Source organism: Mytilus californianus, unplaced genomic scaffold, assembly GCF_021869535.1.
Source record: "Mytilus californianus isolate M0D057914Y unplaced genomic scaffold, xbMytCali1.0.p SCAF_2, whole genome shotgun sequence".
In the NCBI taxonomy this organism is placed as follows: Eukaryota; Metazoa; Mollusca; class Bivalvia; order Mytilida; family Mytilidae; genus Mytilus; species Mytilus californianus.
The window spans coordinates 85,080,552-85,107,132 of NW_026262668.1; the positions used below are offsets into that span (position 1 = coordinate 85,080,552).

The 26,581-nt window shown below is 32.4% G+C and overlaps 2 long non-coding RNA genes across 3 annotated transcripts; both read right to left on the reverse strand.

The window, feature by feature from the left end:
- Window positions 1-1,749: 1,749 nt before the first annotated feature.
- LOC127730339 (uncharacterized) lies at window positions 1,750-25,758 on the reverse strand. Of its 2 annotated transcripts, none has more exons than XR_007995050.1 (4): window positions 25,660-25,758; window positions 8,087-8,170; window positions 7,345-7,469; window positions 1,750-2,023 (listed from the first exon to the last, which is right to left on the reverse strand). It is a non-coding gene; the product is annotated as an uncharacterized LOC127730339 (long non-coding RNA). The 2 variants fall into 2 exon arrangements; XR_007995051.1 differs by having other exon boundaries at window positions 25,645-25,758.
- Window positions 19,302-22,677, reverse strand: LOC127730340 (uncharacterized). Its single transcript, XR_007995052.1, has 2 exons — window positions 21,613-22,677; window positions 19,302-21,264 (listed from the first exon to the last, which is right to left on the reverse strand). It is a non-coding gene; the product is annotated as an uncharacterized LOC127730340 (long non-coding RNA).
- Window positions 25,759-26,581: the final 823 nt, after the last annotated feature.

Below are 26,581 nucleotides of genomic sequence, written 5' to 3' on the forward strand. Positions count from 1 at the left end.
ATCCATGAAATGAGGTCGAGGTCAGGTGAACCCTGTCTGTCGGACATGTTGACCTTGCAAGGAACCTACATACCAAATGTCGTTATCCAATTATTCATAATAAGTGAGAAATTCACATGACAAAAAAAGCTAAACTTTTTTGCAAGCAATCGCTGAACCATGAAAATGAGGCCAAGGACAACGTACATATTACAGACGGAAAACTCAAAACATAAGGCATCTGTATACAAGGTATGAATCCTCCAGGTCTTCTACCCTCTGAAATATAAATCTTAATACAAACAGTTTATGCCGTCGCCTGCGGATTGTAATCCCTATGTCTCGTGTTATGCGACTTTCGTCGCAGGCGAGACAAAAACCCGGAGTGAAAATAAACCCCATCAATCCAGTAGGGATGAAACCACGTGCTTCGAAAGGGTAAGTATCTACACTATGCATGCACCCTCCGCTGCACGATTCCAAAGTCACATTCAGACATAAGTGTTAAAGCAAGGAACATGACAATACGGGGAAATAATGTCAAATTGACAAGTGGACACGCGGGATCTTTGACAGAGTCTCTTGTTAAACTTATGAAGTAAATGTGTCAGTGCTTGCCTTGCGTGTGGGAGGTCATGAGTTTGATTCGCGGTCTCGTCAATCCAAAATTTCAGAATTGGTCTGTGTTGCATCTCTGCCAAGCAAGACTATCGGTAGACTTTGATTCACAACGTTAAGTCCGAGTAACTTGCATTATATTGCGTAATGATTTATACTTAAAATCTTCATACCACATGAACATTTTCTTCCTCAATATGCATGAAATGTTTGCTCCTTGACGCCATCATTCAATCAATCAAACAAATGTCACAGAAAAACAATGGGTACATAAGCAGAGAGTCGATCTTTTTGGATTTGAGGTAAAGAACAGTTTTTCTTTTAGGGAATCGTTTTTTTTTGTGTGTATTTAGATTTGGTGAATACTTCAAAGTCTACTGATGAAGTTTTTAAAATGATGGTGAGTGAGTAAGTTAGCAATAGAAAATGAAAGGATATGGAGTAAATGTACATGGGACAAAATCGGACACAATACACAAAAAAAATAAAAAATTATCAATGAACAGGGCTTTTATTATTTATTCTAAGTCGGCTAACAAGTATGTATGTACTTGTTATTAACAATCAAACACACACCACGTTTCCTTATTTATATATTTCCAGTTTAAACTTATTATATAAGGAAGTAATTAACCAAAACGACTTCTGGATTTTGAGATTTCATTATTTCAACAAAGCGGGAATAAACATTGCCATTTCCTATAAAAATAAGGAGATGGGGTATTATAATCTATTTCTGGTTAAAGCGAAATAATCCAAAGTTTATTTTTTGTTAACGAAATTAATCTTAATATAAAGCACACAATGAGACGAGTATTTATTTAGGTTGATAATAATGCAAAAGAAATACTTTAATTTTGAAACAAACTGTATTTCAAATGGTTAGTCTATGTAATTTCAAGTGTCTAAATATTTATTCAAGTGCTAGATGATATAAAAGATGAAAACTGCGACTTTAAAGCATATATAAAACATAACAATTATACCATTAGCCTTGCATTCTGACTCGCTGCTCGATACGAAGTGGAGGTTAGGCCAGGATGCCAGGCTATTCTATCCTGTATACATTAGGAAAGAAGCATTCCACCTAAATTTATCAGGGTTAAACAGATCAGCACGATTTTCACTACAAAGATTAATACTTGCCATAAAAAGTCCCATATACCAACAACCACAGCATGAATCCAAGAAATAAGAATATTTCTCCATTTCCAAAAGGACACACCATCTTTTAAAGTTTTTGGTTTACCAATCTTTGTCACAATTGAACGGATTGCAAACATTAACATGATGCTAGTTGCACACATGGTATAGGCCTGCCAGACTTGAACAGAGTCCATTCCATCGCCTTCATTTATGATATAAACTGTGTGTTCTTTATCTTTTTCCATTTTCGTCTTGTTTCGAAAGCATGGACTTATTTACTCTGAATAAAAAAAGTATAGCGATTTTAGCGCTTCATGGTGAATGGGCAACGAAATTTAACATATAACGTTGATAAACTTGTCAAACAAAGCTATATACAGATACTGTCAAAACTGAGTATCAACTGCGCATCGACAGGGACGCCGTGGGAATATACCGGGTATTGCAAATTATTTAAATCGGGGTCATATATTTTGAAAAGTAGCATGTACGATTTTGGGTCGAACTTAACCTAGAATTAAATGTATTTCAAACTTTGCAAAATTAAACCTTGCTTGTTTGCTTTGAAGTACTCCCTTTACGTGTATTATTAACCTTTACGTGTATTATTCATAGTTTTTACGTGTTTTATTTATAGTTTTTACGTGTATTATTTAGCCTGTACGTGTATTATTTAGCCTTTACGTTTATTATAAAGCCTTTTTTAAATAGTTATTCACTCTAATTTCGAAATCGCACACAATTTTGACTGTTTAAAAAATAATAGAGAAATAATAGAGAACACAACCCCTTCCAGTAAGATATTCATACAGGAAGTATTTTTTGCTAAAAAAATAGGAATGTCCTAATACGTTTAAAAAGTTTACGTCAGCTATTATACTGTCACATCCGTTGAGAACAATATCATTTCACCGGAAATATTTTAATCATGATTTTATTTAAAATGCAAATTTAACAATTAAGAAAGAGGAAGGAAAAGTATATCAGACAAATATACATAATACATTTCATGAATGATTGATTCTTATTAGTCCCCTGTCTGTCTGTCTGTCTGTCTGTCTGTCCATCCGTCAGTCCGGCAAATCAGTTTTCCACACTTTTTTCTTCATGCTTGAAGATATTGATTTGATATTTGGTGTATTGCTAAACTTTAAACATGACAAGTTACAGATCAAGTTTGAATTTTGTTCCGGTCTGATGATTTTGTGCAGAGTTATGGTCCTTGGACTTAAATAATTCACTCAAATAATCAGTTTTCAGCACTTTTTTTCTTCATGCTTGAAGATATTGATTTGATAATTGGTATATAGTTTTATCATGACAAGTTACAGAACAAGTTCGAATTTTGTTCCGGTCTGATGATTTTGTGCAGAGTTATGGTCCTTGTACTTAGAAAATTTACTCAAATAATCAGTTTTCCGCACTTCTTTTCGTCATGCAAGATATTGATTAGATAATTGGTATATAGTTTATAAGTTATAGATCAAGATAGCATTTTGTTCTAGTACAATGAATGTTTAACCGGTAAGGGACTATGTATTGCCATGCAATACGCTCAGAATGCTTGTTATAATCAAGTTTCACAAGCATGCAGCTTAATTATAGAATTTTAAATTACGAGAAACGAAAAGAATATTGGATTTCTAAGAAAAACCCATCCGGTTTTAACTTTCATCAATGGCACGGTTTCCATTGATGCTTTCATTTGAACCTTGACATTAATCAATTAATGGATTCTTTTATTAATCTTAAAAATATTTAAATGCACTCATAAGACTTACCATAAGATGTGGTTTTAAATATAATACATTACTCCTTTCATGCCTTTTAGGTTAAACCGTTTGTTTTATCCTGCATTACTTAATATACACAATACAGTAACTGCATAATCACCTGCCTATTTAAATAAGATACTTACAAGGTGAATTTACCTTTGTCATATATATTGTTTATACACTAGTTACATAGATACACATGGAGATAAAATCGAAGAAATCATTGATTAATGTACGAATATTATGTAGATATTGGTTGAGGATTTTATTTTGCTAGATGGTGTCGTTTACCTTTGTAAGACAAATACAACTTAATTATTAAAGAGATACACTGTGTAAACCCAACAATATTAGCATATGTTTGGTTGTTTCCACAAAAGTTAAACAACAAAGATAAAGTCGTGACTGCTGACCGTTATGAAATATATGTGTCTATTAAGATGACAGTGAATTGCAATCAGTCATAGCCACAATTCATCATTTGTTTGCTAGAACACGTGTTTCATAAATTTTTATTTAATTTGTAGTTTAGTGGACACTTGGTTTTCTTTTTGCCTACTTTGTATTAATCTGCTTTGGCTGATAATTTGTGATAAGCATAAGGCTTAGTGTCCTCATATTCTTTCATACATAAACTTACTTTAACATAATATGAATATATTTTGAAAGTATTAAAAACACCATTTAGCAATATGGATGCCAAAAATGGTTGGTTTCATACTTCGTACTTTTATCCGAATATAAATAAGAAGATGTGGTATGAGTGCCAATGAGACAACTCTCCATCAAAGTCACAATGTATAAAAAGTAAACCATTATAGGTCAAAGTACGACCTTCAACACGGAACCTCGGCTTACACCGAACAGCAAGCTATAAATGGCCCCAAAATGACTAGTGTAAAACAATTCAAACAGGAAAACCAACGGTCTAATCTATATAAAAAAACGAGAAACGAGAAACACTTATGAACCACAACAACAAACGAAAACCACTGACAACAGGTTCCTGACTTAGGACAGGTGCATACAAATGCAGCGGGTTTAAACGTTTTAACAGGCGCCAACCTTCATCCTAACCTGGAACATCAGTGTAACATTACAACATAAAAAGACATACTATAAAATATCAATTGAAATGGCCTCACTCGATCAAAAAGACATAAAAACAAAAACAAGTAAACATACACTGAACGAATAAGTTTGATCTATGACAAAATATAAAGACAACTCTAACCTAGGACAAAATGGCGTTAAATTAAATACCGTACACAGGTAAATTAAAATATAATGATTTTGTTGTTAGGAGTACGGAAACATTTTTTACAAAATAAATAAATTTGTTTATCACAGTACGAGTACAGAAGTGAAAATTAATCGTCATACTAAATACTTATCAAAGGATGTTCATATCAAAAGTAGTAAGACGAATGTATATCCTAAAAATATATTGTCTTTATTATATAAAAAAGCAAACAACAACATTCAGCAAATTATAAGCACAACATAACACAATATATCATTCTCTATTTAAAACATAATTAAATAAAAAGCCTAGAAATAACGCCTATCCACTATACGCAAAAAACGTTGCTAAGACCCTTTTTTCAATGAGGAGACTCTTTGCTCCTGTTCTTAATTTGGCTCTATCATTAGTGATGAAAACAAAAGATAAGAGCACATTTTTAACATCTTCGCTAGCGAAGATGATTTTAATAGTACATGTAGATTCATAACAAAAACTTTTTTGTTCATTAATTATACGAACTTACGTTTAATTTACTATATAATTGCGTACTATGATTTTTCAGTTGCTTATCTTTAACCTGCAAAGCCGGGCATATTATAACATTTTCAAAGTCTTGAGTATTTTAGGCATTCAATGATATGATCCCTACCCTTTTGCTTATTTTACGAGTATGCGCTCACAAATAATGTAATGCGAAAGATGAAACAATCAATACTGAAATACTTTGGTTAAGTGATATACTCTAAAACGGACGTTCAGTGGAAATTAATTCATACAAATATGCAGGGTGAGAAACTATTAACAATTATAACAGTCTAGAAGGTAGGTTATGCAAGGGACGGGGACAATGAAGGGCGGGCAATTTGGACTTCCACTGAGAAGCAATCATATGCTGGTTAGGGGCAGATATTTTGGCATGCAACAGGCCACCTACGAACATCTCAAAGAGTTGTTGCAAGGGTTCCCTATTCTGTCCGTGCATGACTGCGAATTTATACACCCCACACAGTAAAACAGATCATGGTTTAAAGAATAAAAGAAAAATAAATGGGGAATGTGTCCATGGGACACAGATGATGCACCCGCTTGCATATCATATAAAGTTATAAAGGCATATAACTGAAGAACGGTAAAAGTGACACTACCCAAATTTGTACTTGATCTGAGTTTTGTGGTAATAAGTATTGTGTATAAGTTTCATAACATTTGGTTGAGGCATACTTAAGTTAGAGAACGGAAACGAAAATTCAGCAATTTTTCCATTTGTAATGGGGCATAACTCTAGAACAGTAAAAGTGACACCACCAAAATTCATATTTGATCCGTTTTTTGTGGTTAATAAGCATTGTGTATAAGTTCCATAACATTTGGTTGAGGCTTACTTAAGTTAGAGAAAAGAAACGAAAAATTTAGCATTTTTTCCATTTCTAAAGGGACATAACTCTGGAACGGTTAAAGTGACGCCACCAACATTCAAATTTGATCTCTATTTTGTGGTAATAAGCATTGTGTATAAGTTTCATATCATTTGGTTGAGGCAAACTAAAGTTAAAGAACGGAAACGAAAAATTCACCAATTTTTCCATTTGTAAAGGGGCATAACTCTAGAACAGTTAAAGTAACGCCACCAAAATTCAAACTTGATCTGTTTTTTGTGGTAATAAGCATTGTGTATCAGTTTCATAACATTTGGTTGAGGCAAACTAAAGTTAGAGAACGGAAACCCACTTTGGGACGTACGTACGTAGGTACGGACGGACGGACAAGGGTAAAACTTAATGTCCCCTCCGCTACGGCGTGGGCATAAACAGGCAAATGATACTTTTCTAAACATTTTACAGAAAACGAACCATTCCGAAATCTTGGGAGCAATAAGGTGCAATGTTAAAATTGCTACATAAATCCTTTCTTAGCATTGATATATATAAATATATATATATATATATATATATATTTGTTAAAATATACTTTTCACTTTTTTGGTCTTTTGGAAAATGTTGTTTGTGCTGTATTTAGACCCCTCTACCAAGAAATTTGTTTTACATGCACACGTTTAAAAATTGTGGTTTTTATCCAACGCAATCATAGGTTTGAACGGTTGTTTTCAATTTAGATATATCCTTCCAAATACCGTTTCGATTCCTAACATCCCTGAAGAGACATTAATTGTCGAAATCCTGATATGGTGTACAAATTTTTGCACCTCATGTTTGCGGTATAGCATCTTTTCCGCAAGTTTATTGTTTTCTTTTTGGTATTAAATTAATAATAAAGATCCATTTTGTTACATCTTGTGATCCGTTTATTTGGCAGTCAGCAGGGTTTAAGAAGAAACGTTGTTCGACTTGTTAGTCAAATGCGTTTTGTTTAAATATACTTTTTCACTTTTTTGGTCTTATATATATATATACATATACGTATATGCTTTTGTCACAAACATTTTTCATTTGCTTATATGACAATAAAGATTATTCGTATAATTTTTTATTCCAAACGATTGTCAAGTTTAGGTCAAGAATTAAAAGAAACGTAGCTGCTTCAGTAGCACCCTTTATTTATAGATGTGATTGACATACTCACCAAACACAGTATAATTTGTGTAATGGCGTCATCGGACAGTGAAGTTTAAGGGTATTGCTACCCATTTTTTACTCTTCCTTTAAACACCTTCACGAAATCTGCTTCACATGAATGGAAGTCAACATCTACAAGAAAGAATAGCCACAAAGTGTGCTACCATCGGAATGACTTGTTTTCAAAAACAAATTCACAAGATATAACAAATATGCCTTCAATAAGAAAATCAGGCAGTTCGAGATAGTTTTTTTTTTAATTTATCAAAATCAGAGCGATTTGTATTCATTTATAGTTTCAATTAAAAGATCTATTGAATGTGTATAGCTCAGGTTTATGATCGTTTAATATGACTGGAAAATTTGGCAAAATATTAAAGACCCTTTAACAAAACATAACAAATTATCAACAATATTCCCACATAAATATAAAGTACAATGAGAACACACAGAAATTTTCCATTTAAAAAAAGGTTATAATTCCGATTATTTCTTCATTTCATTATTCTTACACAATATGTTGATGTAATTAAATAAATTTTTTTTATAATTAACTGATTTTACAAACTATTCATTTAGGAAATTAAAATATACTGAAAATATAATTACAGCCAAATGTTAATAGTAATACTACTCGAAACAAACTGAATTGCAAATGTTAATCAAAACAAAGAAGCTAAATATAAGTATTAGCAACCAAAAATAACAAGCATCATAATAATGCATATTAATTGTAACTCAATACTTACCTTCCACTGACGTTCGAAGGTCAAATTGCGGTACAATACTGCGAATCAAACAACAACCAGGTCGTCAGTAAAACATGGTAACACCTGAATACAAAATAAGGATTAAAACTATATTGTGCCAAAAATACCAAATCACACAAATTTTACATGAAAACCTGTTATTAATTAAAAAAATGTCCTATGATAATTGATATATATAATATGATTAAAAAAAATCTTTTAGATAATTTTAATATAAAGTATAAAGCCCCACATAATCATCAAACAGGAATAAGTTATATTGGAATCAAAATGTCATTATGCATACGATCTGATCATAGAAAGAAACCTTTATTAACAAGATGTTCCTCCACAGACATTGTTTGTGATTTTGTGATTTTAACGACCAATGGAGAAGAAAGTGACCCCATCTGACCATCACTTCTAAAATATATTTTTCAAGGGTTTAAATTCCAGAACTTAAAGCCGTTACCTTAATTAGCATATAGATATAAACATTATACAAAACAGTTTAACAGTTTGATTTATTCATTTTATTATTAAAATAAGATCAGTCAGTAAAATAATGTAAATTTATAAACAAGTCTAGTAGATATGTTTTAATGAATTTTCTATTATCAAAATAGTAATTCAAAACTTGTTCCCACATAATCCAACAGCTAGAAAAAGGTGTATCGTTATTTTGGGTACTAGCATGTGCAGAGGATTTCAGTGCTGTGTCAGACATTGCAATTTCCTTTCCGTTAAAAAATAAATGATGTTTCTGTGCAAACTTCGACATGTCGTACTCCAAAACATGAATCGGAGATGATCTTTCGGATTTCTGGTTGAGTAACGTGGTTGGATGGATCGTTGGCATAATCTGTGTATGTATCATGAGCTATTTTCTCATTAGGAGGTTCCTCTTATGCAGCTTCTACGATAATACTAGCAATTACCGCAGTGGATTATGTCTCCCTTTTGTCTTGCTTTTAGCCAAATCCTCCTCAACAGGATAACAAGATAAAGCTGTGTATTAATCAATGACGATACTGTTGCTGTGCTGATTCTCATGTGACTCATCCTGTAAATGAACCTTCCTGTCAGGTAAAGTTGATCCAAATACCCCAGGGTTCTTGTCTCGGTCTTGGCTTTGGTGTCTTTGATGTACACATTGGTTCTGGTTAGTCACAAAATGTTACGGTAGAGTGTCGTAGTTCATTATCCTACCTCATCAGGAATACAATAAATGTCTACATTTGGTTGGCGAAGAATTGTGTAAGGATTATGTTTTCATTCATCTGCCAACTTAGTATATTTTCTTCGAAGCTGACAGTCCTCACTAACGCTATTTCTCCTACTTTCACCACCTCTCTAAATCTGTTGCCACAATGGTCGATACTGTTATCAACACATGTGCCTATGTGATTTCTTTCATATCTGTATTGTTCATGATTTTTATTTTAATTACTTACAATTTCGCATGTTATTGAATGTAATGTGTGCTTGAGCCATTTTTTAATAACATGTAATTGTAAATTAATTAATTATATTTGGGAAAAGGTATGTTATATATTTCAAGTACATCCATTATAAAGTGAACTTTAATACATAAAAAAAAACAGATTTAGTCTTAGGCTTACTTAGAACCACTTTTGATTAGTAACCGACTAAATGCGTCCGTTTCAACAATGATTGTCTGCCTGCATCCTCTAAATTTGTCCAATTTGACCAATTGAACCCTAGGCATTCTCTCTTGTTGGGCGAGTAGTTGTGTTAATTTATGTTGAGGCCTAAACCGGGGTAATTTGTGACTCTTAATTCCATCTTCCTATTGGTAGAGGACGGCTCCTAAAGCTTCTCAAGAGGCATCAATATTGAGCTAGTTTTGAAATGTACAATAAACACATCACAGGACTTGTGCACTTACAAGATGGAATTATCAGTATATCTCAGGACTGTTGCACTAACAAGATTGCATTGCAGTGTCTGGAATGCCTATTGATGTTACTCGATCCACTTCAATTCCTTAAACGGCGTTGTTTTTTTTTGTTTATTGTTTGAATCCAATCGGTCCAAGGAGAACTGACTTTATTGAAACATATTATAACATCCGTTAAAATCGTCAAATCCCAAAAATCTTCTTACGTCTTCTTGATTACTTGTAGTGGGCCAGGTGAAAACCTTATCCTCTTCTGTTTGTCCATTTCCACTCCTGCTCCTTATTCCACTTTTCGGTTTACCTTTCGCTTTCAAAAATTCACACTTGTTGGAAAAAGACAGTTTACTTCTATAATTAACATTAAAGTTAAGCTTCATTATCCAATTTTCCTCGTATGTCCTTTAATAAACGATGATGTCATCACTGCACTGAAGATGCAGTATAATTAAGGTTGCAATTTTCCAGGTAATCTTTAAACAGTCGATTGAGAGTTTGCAATTCCGAACAACATTCGTTTAAATTAAAGTATTACACACGATGAAATGTCTCGCCTGTTTTACTTATGATTGAATTCATGTTGAAAGTGTGTAGTACAAAAGGTTTTACGACAAGTATCACATTAACTTAACATTATCAATGATCCACGAAAATAAAGTCACAGTCAGATTAACCATGCCAGACAGACATGTACACCATACAATTATTCCATACACCAAATATAGTTGTCCTACTGCTTATAGTATCTGAGATACGGACTTCACATAACTTCAACATTGATCACTGACCCATGAAATGAGGTCGAGGACAGGTGAACTCTTCCAAACAGACATGTAGACCTTGCAACGAAACATTATACCAAAGTGATCCTATTACTCATAATAAGAGAGTATCTGACTTTAAAATTTTCTTTTTTTCAAGCAGTCCCCGAACTATGAAAATGGGGCCAAGGACAATGGACATATGTTAGACGGGAACTTCGTAACATAAGCTATCTGCATACAAAGTACCGGTATGAAGCATCCAGGTCTTCTAGCGTCTTAAATATAAAGCTTTATACATATAGATTACGCCGTTCCTGCCAGATTGTAATCCCTATGTCTCGCATTCTGCGACAAAAGTCGCTGGCGAGACAAAAGCCAAGAAGTTTTTCTACAGAGAAGGCAATACGATCATTATGGTCTTCCAAATCTCCACTTAATGGATACTTCATGCCTACCACTGAGAAGAATTTACTGAAGTCACAAAAACCCAAGAGCTAGTCAAAAGTTTGGGAGAGAAAAGCTGTCGTGTTTGCTCTGCTTGTTTAATTGTCTATAATCTATACACATTTGTAGCTATCCATTCTAACGATGACAATGGTGATCGGGATAGTCTGATAAAAATCATTTGCCAAAAAAAAAACTGTCAAAGCTGAAATATTATTTCTTCTTACACTGAGGAGGACGAAGTTCTTCTATTCCGTTGTATGAAATATTTACTTCAAGAAACCTAGAATGTTGTTTTTTTCAGTAGTAAGGTTCAACCGTGCTTTAACTGTTAATGGTTGGACTTCACAAATGATGACCTTCTGAATTATGGTTATGATTGTGAAGATGGAAGGTTTGACTGTAAGTATTCTACATTCCTTGCAGTTGTTAGTCTTAAAGATCGGTTCTGCATCAATTTTCTTGTAATAGTTTTTCCAAATTTGTTCAAATAACTGGGATGTACTGTTGATAAGTTCCTCGTTGTTGTTTGATTGGTTGTTGCTGTTGAGGTAAAGTTGCATTATGAAGTTGTCTCTGTTGTCCATAGTTTCATTGTTTACATCTGCTATCACCTCTAAAAGTCTCTATAGTACTCTGATTATTGCTAGTGTCTCTTCAGTTCAGTAACCTGGTGCATCTAATGCTGGAATATGCTTTCAAGTTCTTCAAAATACTGCAAATTAATCCAGTTGTAAACGTTCCTTAAGTTAAAGCTGATGACTTCTTCGACAGATGATTCACTTACTACTGTCTGAACGTTACTCTGCTTGGATGAAATCCTTAATTTCGTCGTACTTGTATCCTGTATTCGACGTGTCCACAATAGGGCATATCACACGGAGTTCCTCTTCCTGCAGTCGGTTACTCTAAGTCGTTTTATTTTCACCGTCTCGCTTCCTCATGACGTAAAACAATGTATGTAGCTGTTTCTTCTCGTTTTAGTGGTATTGCTATTGACACTGTACAATTCCTCCCATACATGTTCAATCGGTTTTTCAAATCCTTGATGCATAACCAGCCGCAGGTACGATAAGTGATCGTCTGATAGCAAGCTCCTTTTGATGCATGCTTTGAGATGGGTCCATAAGTGTCATCTTTACGTTATATCGCCTGACGTCATATATCGAATCTCTTTTACTATCGACACCAAAGAATTTTTGATGGGTAGGAAAGTATAGCTAATAATCTCTGTTGTGGTCTATTACTATAATTGCTTTAATCTTTTTTGTCGGTAGTGAATTCAAGTGTAAATACATTATGTTCATAACATTAAACACAAATAAACGTACAACAGTTACAAAGCGCGAGAGCGCTGTAGATACAATCACCGTCAATTCAATGTTTTTTGTGACTTCTAATTTTCATTCTTAAGTAAAAGAATTAAACCTGACAGGACACTATGATCAGCAAATCAAGGATTTTTGACAGTTTATATTAAGATTCATGCACATGAGATTTCAACATTTTTTCAATATTGTTGATAATTTGTGTACACAGTAGTTATGGTCCATCAGTAACATTACAGTTATTTGATACTCAAGGGACAAGAAAGGCATAAATTAATGACAGGACTCAACTTGCACGTAGTTCAACAAGAACATTGCTGAGATATATGCCAATTATGGGTATTTCTATTGTTTACATAACTTTTTCGATAGCGAAGAATGTTTGTGAAGTAATGCAATTAAATAAAATAAATAAAAAGAGCAAAGTGACACCGAACAAATGTAAAGACGGGTTAAACAACATAGAATCGCGTTCACTGACCAATGGGCTACGAAATAAATGACACCGACGAGTCCTTTGCAGACGAAACCTGTACTCGTGACGTAGTAAAGAAATTTCACAACAAAACATGTGAAGGCCCGAACGAGGTTTATCATATTTTTTACCAAATGTTATGGCGAAACAGATATATGTTTAAAAATGAAAACTGATACTAGGGATTGTTCATTCGAATTTTCAATATCAGATCAACTACTGACAGATTTTAATATTATCATGAAAAATATCAAGAACGAAATGACGATGACAATCAAAGAGCTGATTGCTCTAAGGTGGAAGAAATGCATAAAAGGTAACTTGAATTACCATTAAAGCAGCCCCCACCAACCCAGCCTGCTTTGTCCCATTATTGCTTTCGACGTATTTTTGTTCTTCCAAAAATAATAATACTCATAACTCAATCAAAAATCACTATACTTAACATAAAAATCTGCAAATACTATTGATTCAAATTAAATTTTCTATAACTAAATTCTATACATTCGTCTCAGCATGGTCAACTTAATGCAATGCAATTTCGCCAAGCAATTATAACAGTAATTGATTTGGTTTCACTTGAAAGTTTTCTGTCAAAGGCAGATAGTTGACTTTAAAAAAAAACTGGCCACCAAGAGTTTAGTCAAGTTTGCTTCAACTAGGGTTTTTCATTATAAACATATATTGAAAAATTCTAAATATATCCAATGCAGATATGTGTCAGGCCAATGATTGACCGGTCATGTCAGGTGATGACCTTGTTATGTTATTGCGATAATTTAAAGTAAAGCGCACACGTGAATCTGCTGGTGTTTTACACATCAAACGATGCCCCGTCAGTTGACAGAATCACGTGTGCGCTTGACTCTTTTAGCATTTCAAACCCTTTCATTTAAAGTGCTTGACCCATATATCATATTTGTTTTTCATCTAATATTTTTACACAAAAGTATGAGGGTAGGAATGGCATTTTCCGTCAGGAGTCACACAGCCCTTTTCTGAAATTTTTCATGAAAATAAAACTATTGACAGCAACGAATTACTGGTTCCGTACTCGAACCTCGGTAATGTGTGTACCTTAATGACGAATAACGGTAAAGAGCTGGACTATTCAGTTGTTGAAATTAAAATCCCGTTTTTTATCACTTCTAAAACTTTGAAACGTATTAAGGCAATAAAGGCAATCATTGGGGACATTCCGACAATGACCGACATGAAAACTACGTACTTTCGAAATGGAATCCGTCAACAGACATTAGTTTGTACATTGATATTTATGTCAACAGACGGTGCATCGTTTAATGTGTAAAACACCAGCAGATTCACGTGTGCGCTTGACTCTTTACTATCGCAATAACATACTTAAATATTCTAACTTTCGTTTTAAAAAAAAACACATGTTGTCTAAAACTGGAATAAAACTTAATTGATTGCATTAAAGATCTGAACGCAGACGGAACATTTTTTTTTTATTTTTTGTGTTTTAACGCCACTTTTAAGCACCCCTTTTGGGCTATTTCGTGGCGGCCAGTTTTTATTGGTGGAGGAAGCCGGAGTGCCCGGAGAAAACCACCAACCTTCGATATGAAAACTGACAATCCTAGTCAATTAAGATTGGAGTCGAGTGCATTCGCACGAGCGGGGTTCGAACTCACAACCTCAGTGTTGACTGGCTAGTGATTACAGTAGTAAATACTTAGACCACTCGGCCACCGCAGACGGAACAACTAAATCTGTATTTTTTCAAGCATCATTGCTTTAAAGTCTTACTCTCCACGTATATACTTGACTTTAACTCAAGATGGATTGTATGAATATATGACAATTCTGTTTATCATTATTTTGAAACTTTCAGATGCACAATTAAATTTCCCATTTATGCACATGCGCAGATACGTAACCAACGTGGTTTAAATTAATCCGAATAATCCAGTTGTTTTATTCCGATAACTCCAATAATTAATCTACCAAAGACATATATTACAACAATCAGTGAGAATTATTATCATACCCTATTAATGCTCCAAAACAAGCCATCAACTTTTAATTATTTTTTTTCATGTGTGTTCATGAATTTCGAGAATTTATACCATATACATATCTGAATAAGTTTATTAAACTTTAACACCCATAATATTATTATTTTTTATTAAATTGCAAAGAGGGATAAAAAGTCCTTGATAAAAGCAGTCAATATAATACTTCCACGATAAAAGTAAGGAGAAGGAACCCAGGGTGAACGTACTCTATGGGGACGAACTCAGGGCGAACGGACTAAGGGCGAACATGTAATCAGGGCGAACCGACCCGATACCAAATTCACGCATGCGTACTACAAACTCTACTTTAAAGACATCCGGTTACAAGTAAACAAATAACGTTCATTTAAGATGAGATGAAATCTAATAATTTACATAAATAAAAGGGTTGATATTTATTACATTAAAACATGAGAAATTATAACACTAACGATAGTGATCGTTTTCAACCCTAACTAATAAATTAAATGATGCAGATGCTTGGATCATGTGTAAACATCGGTGTCAAGATATGGCACGGAAGTTGATATGAAATTGTAAAGCACAGAAAGGGATACGGCATACGTCCTGGTAACGGTTCGATGATTTTACAGCCGGCAGTAAAGGCTTTCAGAAGACTTGAAGTCTTCTTCCACCAAAAACGCACTTATTCACTCGGATTTATACGTATTTCATCTTACGTGATTAGAGTAAGTATTCAATCGGTCAACAACTTAAAATGACAAATACAAATACATCTATAATTTTATGCTTTGAAAACTTCATCAGAAAGCCGTTGGTTTTTAAAAGTATTTTTTTTCTTAATACATTAATCTTTAAATACATAGGATATTTAACATAGCAGTAAAAAAATCTACTTGGGACCAATTTTGAATGATGACCTCTTGATCCAGGTCACAAATATGGTCGACCCAATATAGCAATACGTAAATTGCCATAAATATGCATAACAATGTAAATACAGAGCATATACTGTATGTGCTGGAAAAAGTGAATCTTTTTCACGCTTATGATTGATATGCCAAAATAAAATATAAAGTGATTCAAACGTTTTGAATCCAGTAAACACTAATGAAGTACTAGTCAACTCTATACCTATCAATCTGTCATATATTTTACTACGTTCTTAGCAACCCGTTTTTTAGTGGTTTGTTGCTCAGTCTTTAGTTTTCTGTGAAGTGTTTTGTTGATTGGTATTTGTTTTGTTTTTTGTTCACTGGAGTTTTTTTTTACTCAGTCACACTTCGACCTTTTTGTGGTAGTGGTGAGCAGCTGAGACATTCAGTACCAAACCCTTTTCGAATATTTTGAATAGTAAAAATGCTTACCCTATGATATATATTTTGACAAAAAAATATCCCTATAGCTATCATGATTAGGCTGTTTCATTGAGAGATGAACACATTACTAGTTGTTTCAGATAATTTTGATTCATATATTTAATCTAAATTTTCGACCATACAACTGCGGCTCATCTCTACCACACATACATAGTAAGTGGCCCCCAGTGGATGTAGATCTTATAACAACTACAAGCTGAGTACCTATTAATGTACTCAATTGAACTCAGAGAGTCTGAACTTCTGAATCGATTAACTTTGTAAATTTTTGAAAATGTCAAAAAAATAAATAAATTTTCTTTTTGATATCTGAAATATTGAGGAGAAAAATTTCTTTATACATAATTTAAAAGCAGTGTAAGGGAGGTAATTCAAACACAACATTGTACTTAAGTAATTGTCCATTAACCAGGATCCCTTGTATTTTCTCACTTTTTTGCCCCTAATTCCTAAACAGTTTGAGCCATAACACCCCAAAGCCAATCCTAACCATCCCTTTGTGGTATGGAAACTTGTGGTATAATTTCAGAGAGATCCATACACTGTTCCACAAGTTATTGTCTAGAAACTAGAAAAATGCTCATTTGGGCCCCTTTTTGGCCCCTAATTCCTAAATTGTTACAACCATAACCCCCAAAATCAATCCCAACCTTCCTTTTGTGGTTATAAACCTTGTGTTTAAATTTCATAGATTTCTATTTACTAATACTAAAGTTATTGTCCGGAAACCAAATGTCTTCGGACAACGACGTCGTGATACCAATTTACAACCGCAAAATTTTTTGCGGTCGTATAAAAACTGAAAATTAACAAATGAATCATGTAAATGAGGTCAAAAGCAGATGAACATACACGCTTTAAAATCTTTCCATACACTTATTATAGTTGGCCTATTGCTTATATTATTGGTGAATCCAAATGGATTCAATATTTAAACGTATAAACTATGCAAAATATTTAAAGTCTATTAACCATGACTTTTAAAAGTTTCAGGACCAAATAATCTCCAAGGAAATAAGAAATGCCAATGCTTATAAAACTGCATACCAAATACCATTGACTTATGATAAGTGGTTCCTTAAACACTAACCTAAACTTGTAAACAATGTAAAAGCCAAATGATCTCCATGGAAATGAGATGTGTCAATGCTTATGCATCTGCATACCAAATATCAGTGACCTACCACAGTGGTTCCCTTTAAACTTACCTAATCACAAACTAATACATCTAAACTAAGCAAAAGTTTCAAAGTCAATAGACCATGCCTGAGTGGATTGGGTCAAGTAATCTCCATGGAAATGAGCTGTGCCAATGCTAATACAACTGCATACCAAGTATCATTGACCTACCACTAGTGGTTTCCCATAAACTGACCTAATCACAAAGTAATACATTGTTGCAATGCCGATGTCAGAAACAGCATACCTACATCTCACTTTTTGACTTCACCTAGGCAAGACAGGTTAAAAAACTGATCTTACTCTTACTACTTAATGGTGCTTTTAGAGGAGAAGCAGCAAATACAAATTTTAAGTTTTTTTTATGGGGATCAAAGATCAACCTCCAGCACTTGAGGTGAGCACGCTACCATAAAAACACTGAGGCAGTTGAATTTCCTGTCGATATGCACATCTACATAGTATGTCCTTATTATCTACAAAGTTTCATGAAATTCTGTGGTGTTTTTTCAGAGGAGTTGAGATGACAAAAGGTTGCAGTAGTATATTGGGCACATAAGTTCAAAGGGGCGTAACTCCTGTGAAAAAAATTGATTCGTAAATTCCTGTCGATATGCACATCTACATAGTATGTCCTTATTATCTGAAAAGGTTTCATGAAATTCTGTTGTGTGGTTTGAGAGTTGCGATGACAAGAAACAGGACTGACGGACGGACTGACGGACGGACGGACGGACAGACGGACGGGTCGAAAACATTATACCCATCGCAAAAATTTGCGTGGGGTTTAATAAACAATGTTGGCTTTAAATTTAATCAGAAAGCAATCGAAAGTCAGAAATAGCAAAAAAAATTATAGAGGTCAACATACAGTCTTTAACAATTGACATGGACCTTTACAATATGTCAAACTTAAAATCGTCCAGAGTCCAAGGTTGTCAAAGAATTATCAATACTAGACAATAGGGGTTTTCAAAGCTTGGGCACTATCCCTGTAACGGGTATCACTTGTGCATATAACTGTATCTGTATCTGTTTAAGGAATTCCCTCCTTCAAAGAAGCACTTCTTTTCAGAATCAGTTAAAAGTTCACTACATTTACAGGACTATATTTACAGTGGCCCTGGATATACAAAAATAAAAAGATTACGCCCGTGGGGTGAATGTTGGCTACATTCAATGGCCCTTTCGTTTGCTAGACGGAAAAGCCTTCAAAATTTCATTTCTTTGGATATGTAAGGCATAGCAAAGTTTCCTGGTTATATACTCTACTTTACAGACTTGGGGTCAATTACATTGGAATGTAATTAATTAAATTACACATTACATTGCAAAAATGATCAATTACACTAATTACACATTACACAGTTTTTGAAATGTAATTAATTAAATTACAATTACTTTACTAAAGTAATTAATTAAATTACACATTACATTTCATCATAACTTTTTTTAAACAATATATATCATGTATGTATAGCATGTGTAAAATATGCATGTAAGCTTACAGCATAGTTTTAGCATTGCATTTGATCATCATTAGTATTTTTAATGTCTTCTATAAACACATCTTATGATCTAGCAATACCTGCCACATCAGCTCCTTTCAAAACAAAGTGTTCAGACAGGAGCTGATGTGGCAGGTATTGCTAGATCATAAGATGTGTTGATAGAAGAGGGATTGTGTTCCTATTAACTTGCCAATACATTAAGGGGTATTTTGACAACTCAGAAATGAAGCCATTTAATTAAACATAATACAAATAAATAAATTATAAATAAATTAAAAAATTGTCCATGTTTTTTACTTTACAATTATCATGATTATTCAAAAGTATGCTTGTCACTAGATTGAAAATAATTTTTTAGCACAAACAATGTATAATGTCTCAATATTAGCAATATTTTGCTAATTAGATAAAATACATGTAATAGTGGCATTGTCCCTAGGCTGTTTTATTACACATTTAGTCTGATTAATTGCCATTTGTTTTTACAGCTGATAATTTTTATTTCTATAATCCTTTTGTGTATACTAATTTGACAAAATAATTGTGTGCAGTGATTTAAAATTCTAAATGAACTGTCTAAGAAAGATTTATACATTTGTTTAACAATACATACATGTATTTTGATCATATGAATATATACATGTTATCAATCTATTTAGATAAAGATGTTTCTTAAAAACTGAACAACACCAATATATGATTCTCACAATTTTTTTAAAGTTATAAGACTATTCAGAAAACATTTCTGTATGTCAAATAAATAATATTTATATTAACACAATTTCTTATCATTAACATGATTAACACCATAAAAGTACATGTAATTGAAATGTAATTCAAAAGTAATTTAGCATTACATGCTTTTTTCATTGTAATTAATTAAATTACCATTACATGTAATTTGAAAAAATGCTCATTTACACATTACATTCAATTACATGTAAAATTGTAATGCATTACACTTAATTACCATTACATTTTCAATTACCCCATCCCTGCTACTTTAAAGCAATTGTCAGTACATTTGCATCTACAGTCACAAGCGCATAATAATCTACTTGGATCTAAAATAGGCTGTTAATTTATTACTAAGCTGGTCAGGTTAAAGCATTTAGCACAGTTTGTAATGCTACGTTTTGTTCAAAATAGTTATTAATTTAGACATATTGTGGTTTCATGGTTGTTTTTTAAAGTATACATTTTATAGAAATAAACATTATGAGAAATTAGACCATTCAATTTAGTCCTATTACAGATTTCCAGTTTTGTACATTTTGAATGCCTGGTATATGTATCAAGTTAGTCTGAATAAATCAAAAGTTGAAATAATATGTTTGATGGCAGCAAAACTATTTGGCATGCTAAATTTGCATAACTGAATAACAAAACAGTAATAGATTCAGTACATTTAATTTATTGACCCCCTTTCACCAAACATGTGTTGCATAAAATCATTATGGTAGACTAACTATTTAGAGTCAAAAGAATTTTGTCTTAACACATTAATTTCAAAAAGTCTAACAAAAGCTCGAAGCATGTCTTCTGCAGATGTAATCTGATTTGACTCAAATAATTTCCCAAGGTACATCTACACAGAATTTAAGCTGAATGGCAGCAGATCAACTCTTCATTTAGCCTCTTTGATATTTGTCTTCATAAACTGCATCATTTTCTCATTGTCAGATGCTACCCCAGATATATTACATTCAAATGGTTCTTTAGCATCATTGATTGAAGGAAGTACAATATGGTGTAGTTTTCTTGTTTGTACCAGTTTTAACTGCTGACAAGAAGTATAATTTTCCTCCCCAATGATTATCTAAAGCAATTGATATGAATGCTACACCTTCCACTCTAAACTAAAGCAAAGTCTTTAAATTTGATTTCATCTCTTTTGTTACCATACCATGTCTTTTATCAAAGAGAAAATCGCCAATGTCCATGATGTCCTTACACAAAGGACCAAAGTACAAAACGTGCATGTACCCTTGTCTCCATATATTTCAATAGTTTTTTGCCACATAATGTAGCAGTATCAGCAATATTGAAAGACGAAATGCATGCAAAAAATAATTTTGACTAATTCTCCATCTAATTGAACATGTCACTCCAAATCCACCCAAGTTTCTGTCAAACATGTTACTCAGCATTTGGGAGTTGGTCATGGTCCTGACAATCATCTACAAAATATACAATCTTTGTATTATATTATGACATTTTACTGTTATGTAAAATTTTATTGCTTATCATATTGCTAAATAAAAACCATAAGGGGACATGACACCCACATTTGTACAGATGAAAAAGCTAACTGTTGCTATATAATCAAATTTGTTTGACATTTTCTAACTGGAATAATTAGTCATGCACATGTACTTAAGTGTGCATGAAAGTTGTGAAAATAATTTCTACTAATTAACATATATATTGTTTTAATACCGCTTATTTTTATCACAATTAATTAATAATTAATTTTTATTCAAAACTCAAGTAAAAGATTTAATAATATATTCTTAAAATTTTCTTACAATCAGGACATTTCCTCTTTGCTGGAGTCGTAGGTTTGTACATTTATCTCCAGGTTGTGAATCTGAATCTCCAAGATTTTATTGTTCCTGTCTGTCCATAGGAGTAAGTTCATCAGAATTTTGGTATTCTTGCAATAGATACTTTCTATGTACCAAAATTGGATCTTTGGCATCATGTTCAGTCTTAAGTATTTAGACAGAAGGACAATGTTATATATTTTTATAGGATTATGCATAAATCACATCATTAAGAGAATAGTTTACAATTCATGACATTTGTTCAGGTGAGTCCATGTACAATGTACATATACATGTAATGTAATGTAAATGTGTTGGACTGGTACTCACTCACATTAATACACTATCCAATAAAATCAATGGACAAGAGAATTTATAAAACACTTAACAAAGTGGACATCATTGATCAAAAGTTCATGTACAATATATTTAATATCATTTAGGTATTGCATTTGTAATTGATCATTTAATTATTAATTTCAATGTCATAAAATAGTCATGACTCAGGTCAGTTTATCAGTTAATCATATTTAGACAGTATTGTCCATTATTAACCAGAAAAACCCAGAGTTCTCCATTATTTCCCACTGGGCTTGGCAATATTTTATATTGAAATACTGTGAAACATTGCCCAGGACAGACAATATTTCATTATGAAATAGTGTCTTTCTCCTTGAAATTTTGGGCAATTGGTCAGACATTTGACAATATTTAGTTGTGAAATACATGTACTGTGTAAGAGTGACAATATTTTACTGTGAAATACAGTCAATGAAAACATTTCCTAATCAAATTATGTCCTCCTGGAGGACTCCTCCACCATAAATTTGTGAGAGTGTTGGCTAGATTCTTTAAAAAATTGTACGTAAAAAGTATGTGTATCAACAAGAAAAAAAAATGAAAACAACACTTTATAAATTTCATGTGTTCAAAACACTTTTTAAGAAAGCTACATCAAATAATTCTTGTCTGCAGTACACAACATTTTTTATCTATATCTAAAAATATTTTGCAAAGGCAAGTATTTTATATAGAAATAAATATATACATATATTTTACATGTTTTAACATAAAGCAATTTCAAATGGACATTTATAGTTAAGGAAAATATAATATGTCATTATATCTACAAATGTATTTAACCTGGTTTTGTTTATATAACCAATAAAATAATTGCTTTATTGATATATATATCATTGCCCAACATAATAATTTCTATAACCTCCCTTTAATAAGGAAAAAATTCCATGATAATCAATTAATTACATATTGTCTTGATATATATACATGTAGACAAAATACATTTACAACTATGGACATAATGGATAACCTTGATCTCCCTTTAACAATACTTAATGTCATTACATGTACTATAAAGCTTCCATGCATGAAGTTCAATGATAATCAATGAATAACATATTGTCTTGATATATACACGAGACAAAATACATTTACAACTATGGATAACCTTGTGCTCCTTTTAACAATACCTAATGTCATTACTATCAAGCTCTGAACAATTGCTAATAAAGACATTTTTTTGTTCAATCATTAATGAAAAAGAAATAGTAAAATAATAATTCGCATTTAGCAGCCAGTTTGTTTCAATTTTGTCAAAATAATCTTAGAAACATCGCTCATGAATTATTCACTTGCAAATGAATAATTCTACCTAATTGAATCCGTTTTCAAGTTACCTTATATTCAACCCCTTAGCTAAAGATAGGTTACACATAAACTAGGCGTGTTCAGCTATTAAAAGGAAAAGAATGTCAACATTGAAAGTGAAACAAGGGTAAACCATTTGGTTGACTGATACGATCTACAAAAACTCATTCTTTAATATACATGTACAGGTTAAAACGACGATTAACATATTTGTTCAACCAATATTATGAAATCAAACAGACCAAGAAAAATCCAGTTGCATGTGTTCATTATCTATTTATATCTATATTTATGTTTATATCAGGTTTGGAGGTCATCTGGATGGTTAATAATATGGCGTCGACTAAAATACACATGAAATGCTGATACATATTATTGATTCCATACAGCGTAAAATGTTTATTTTAGACTTTTTAGAATTTGGATATAAATTTTTAGTATGTTATATATCAAATACATGAAATATGAGAATTTGAGTCTAGTCAGTGAACAGAAGAATTTGACAGCTAATGCCCCTTTAGGTGTAATACCACCAAATCATAGTATGTCACATCCGGTTACATACTAAAGAGGGTCCAAAAAAAATATTCCCTTGAATTTGACAGTTGTAGGTAATTTATCCTACATTTCATTGCATTAAAAAATTTCTGGGTCATAAACATATATCTTGGGTATTTCAAAGCACCATTATTTTTTTATTTGGGGTTTCTATAGAATATTTAGAATATTTTGGAAACTTGAAATTACATGGTTACTAAAGCTTGTACGCAGGTAAAAAAGAGGTGAAAATTTGATTGGTTAACTTCCAGTGATGGTTATTTTCTTATATGCAATGAAATGTTATGTGAAATTTTGTCTATAGTACTGGACAGGATAAAACTGTACTCATGCCAAGCATTTCTTTATTTGAAGCAAAGATATATTAAATTTTTTGAAAAGTGCAAATTTAACAAAGACGAATAGGGGAAAATCAATGAGGGGCCTGATGGGGGGGGGGGGGGGGTCTCATCACAATTCATGAGTTGATTTTTTTGTCAATCACAATTCACAGAAAATAAATTTCAATGATCAGGGATCACAAAAATATTAAAAAAAATTAAATCTGTAGAAAAATGGATCACAATAGCGCAAATGCGTCGATCACGAAGAACGAAAATATCCCATCAGATCCTTCATCAATGGTGGTATTACACCTTTAAAATGAATATTTTTATCTATATTGGGCATGTATTGTCTTGTGTGTACAATGTGTAGTATCTGTGTTAGTTTAAAAACCCCCAACGGTAACACGAATCACCGAATAACACCGTTGTTAGCCAAATAACACTTGTAATCACCGAATAACACTTGAAATTTTAATATTAGCACATATTGGTGACATTTAAACATTGATAATTAAATAATATTGTATTATAAGTGTATTTTATAACTTAAAAATGATTTATAGAGAAAATACACACATACGAATCATCCATTCAGCTGCTTTGTTTTTATTATAAAACAATCAAGTATAATTAATTTTTTGATTAAATTTAAATTAAATATGTGAAAATTCTTAATTACGTTTCATTCAAATTTGAGTAAATCGTTAAGAAAACTAATTGGTGATTGGAGTAATTGCATGGATTTGATGTACTTGTTAACTTGCGAAACCTTACTGAAAAACAATTATTGGACAGTACATTATTTAATACTTTATTTTCATAGCCTTTCCCTTTGAATGCATATGCAATCATTCTTTTATTCTTCCCATTGTATTTTCCTTGGTCGCCATGTTGGATGTACACACTAATATTTATAATGATCTTTATGAACTAACCTGCTTTCTATAAATCATTTTTAAGTTAAAAAATACACTTATAATACAATATTATTTAATAATCAATGTTTAAATGTCACCAAAATTTGCTAATATTAAAATTTCAAGTGTTATTCGGTGATTAGAAGTGTTATTTGGCTAATAACGGTGTTATTCGGTCATTCGAGGTACCGCCCCTAACCAGCTTATTTTTGTAATGTTTTATAAAGCTTTGAATTGAATTGAACTGTAGGAGACTAAGTTCATAAGTTTCCAAAATGTGTAAGAAAAAATCACACTTTCAATCAAATGTCCATGCTCAACATTACTTTCAGTTTGCTTCAAGTTATAACGCTGAGTTATTGAACTGTGAGTAAGCACTAAGCACTTGTTTGTATAAATATCCATCACTTTTCCAATGCACAAAAATCGATCGTCAAGATCGCTGTAATATTCATTCGCAACATTCCATGTAAATGGACACATTTTTCATTCATAACATCATTCGGTGATCTAATAACATTTAAGCAGACATATGCAATACATACAATATAGGTGCAAACCTTTACTAGGCATAAATTAATCAAATCAAGAGTTCGTCTCTGCAGAAGTCCAGATTTGCCAACCGGATGTTGATATTTCAGTCGATTGCAATCACTAAAATAATGGTATGTTGATCCCGGACATCATCGTTAATGTTAAGGATTCGTAATTATAAATGTAAAAAATCACGCATATAGGACTTAGTTTAGTATATATACTTATACTTTTCTTTGGTTCAGTAATTTCCTAAACATTATAATTTCAAGAAAATCGTTTCATATGACCTGGGACTGTTATACCATATGTTAGTATAATAGTCCCAGATATGACTTTAAACGGAACAAAAAGATTCCCAATGTTATTTAAATCACAAAGTTAAAGGGCATAGGGGCACAAGTCAAATCGCACCTGGTTAATTCGGCGCTTACAGAAAAAGCCAAATCGGCACCTATTTAAAGTCATTTCGGCATTTATTTAGTCAATTTTTTTGTGGCACCAAATATTATTTTTACTTTTTTCGCTTTTCCTTTTTATTTGACTTATGGGGAGAAAAGTTTTTAAAAATAAACTCGGAGTAACAAAAGCAATTTAACATTTTAGTAATGCTCAAGATGAAGCTTAAAGCTACGAATTGTATGCGCTCTTAAATGTTATAACAATATTGCGATTAGTCGCAGCTAGTATTCAAAAGTCTTTAAAAGGGACATTAGCTGTCAAGTTCATAATCATCGATTTGACTCAATTTCTCATATTTGATTTATAACATACTAAAACGTATATCCAATTTAAAAAAAGTCTCAAATAAATAGATAACGAACACGTGCAATTTGATTTTTCTAGGTGTGTTCAATTTCCTAATATAGGTTGAACAAATATGTTAATCATCGATTTTACCTGTAAAAGAATGAGTTTTAGTAGATCGAATCAGTCAACAAAATGTTT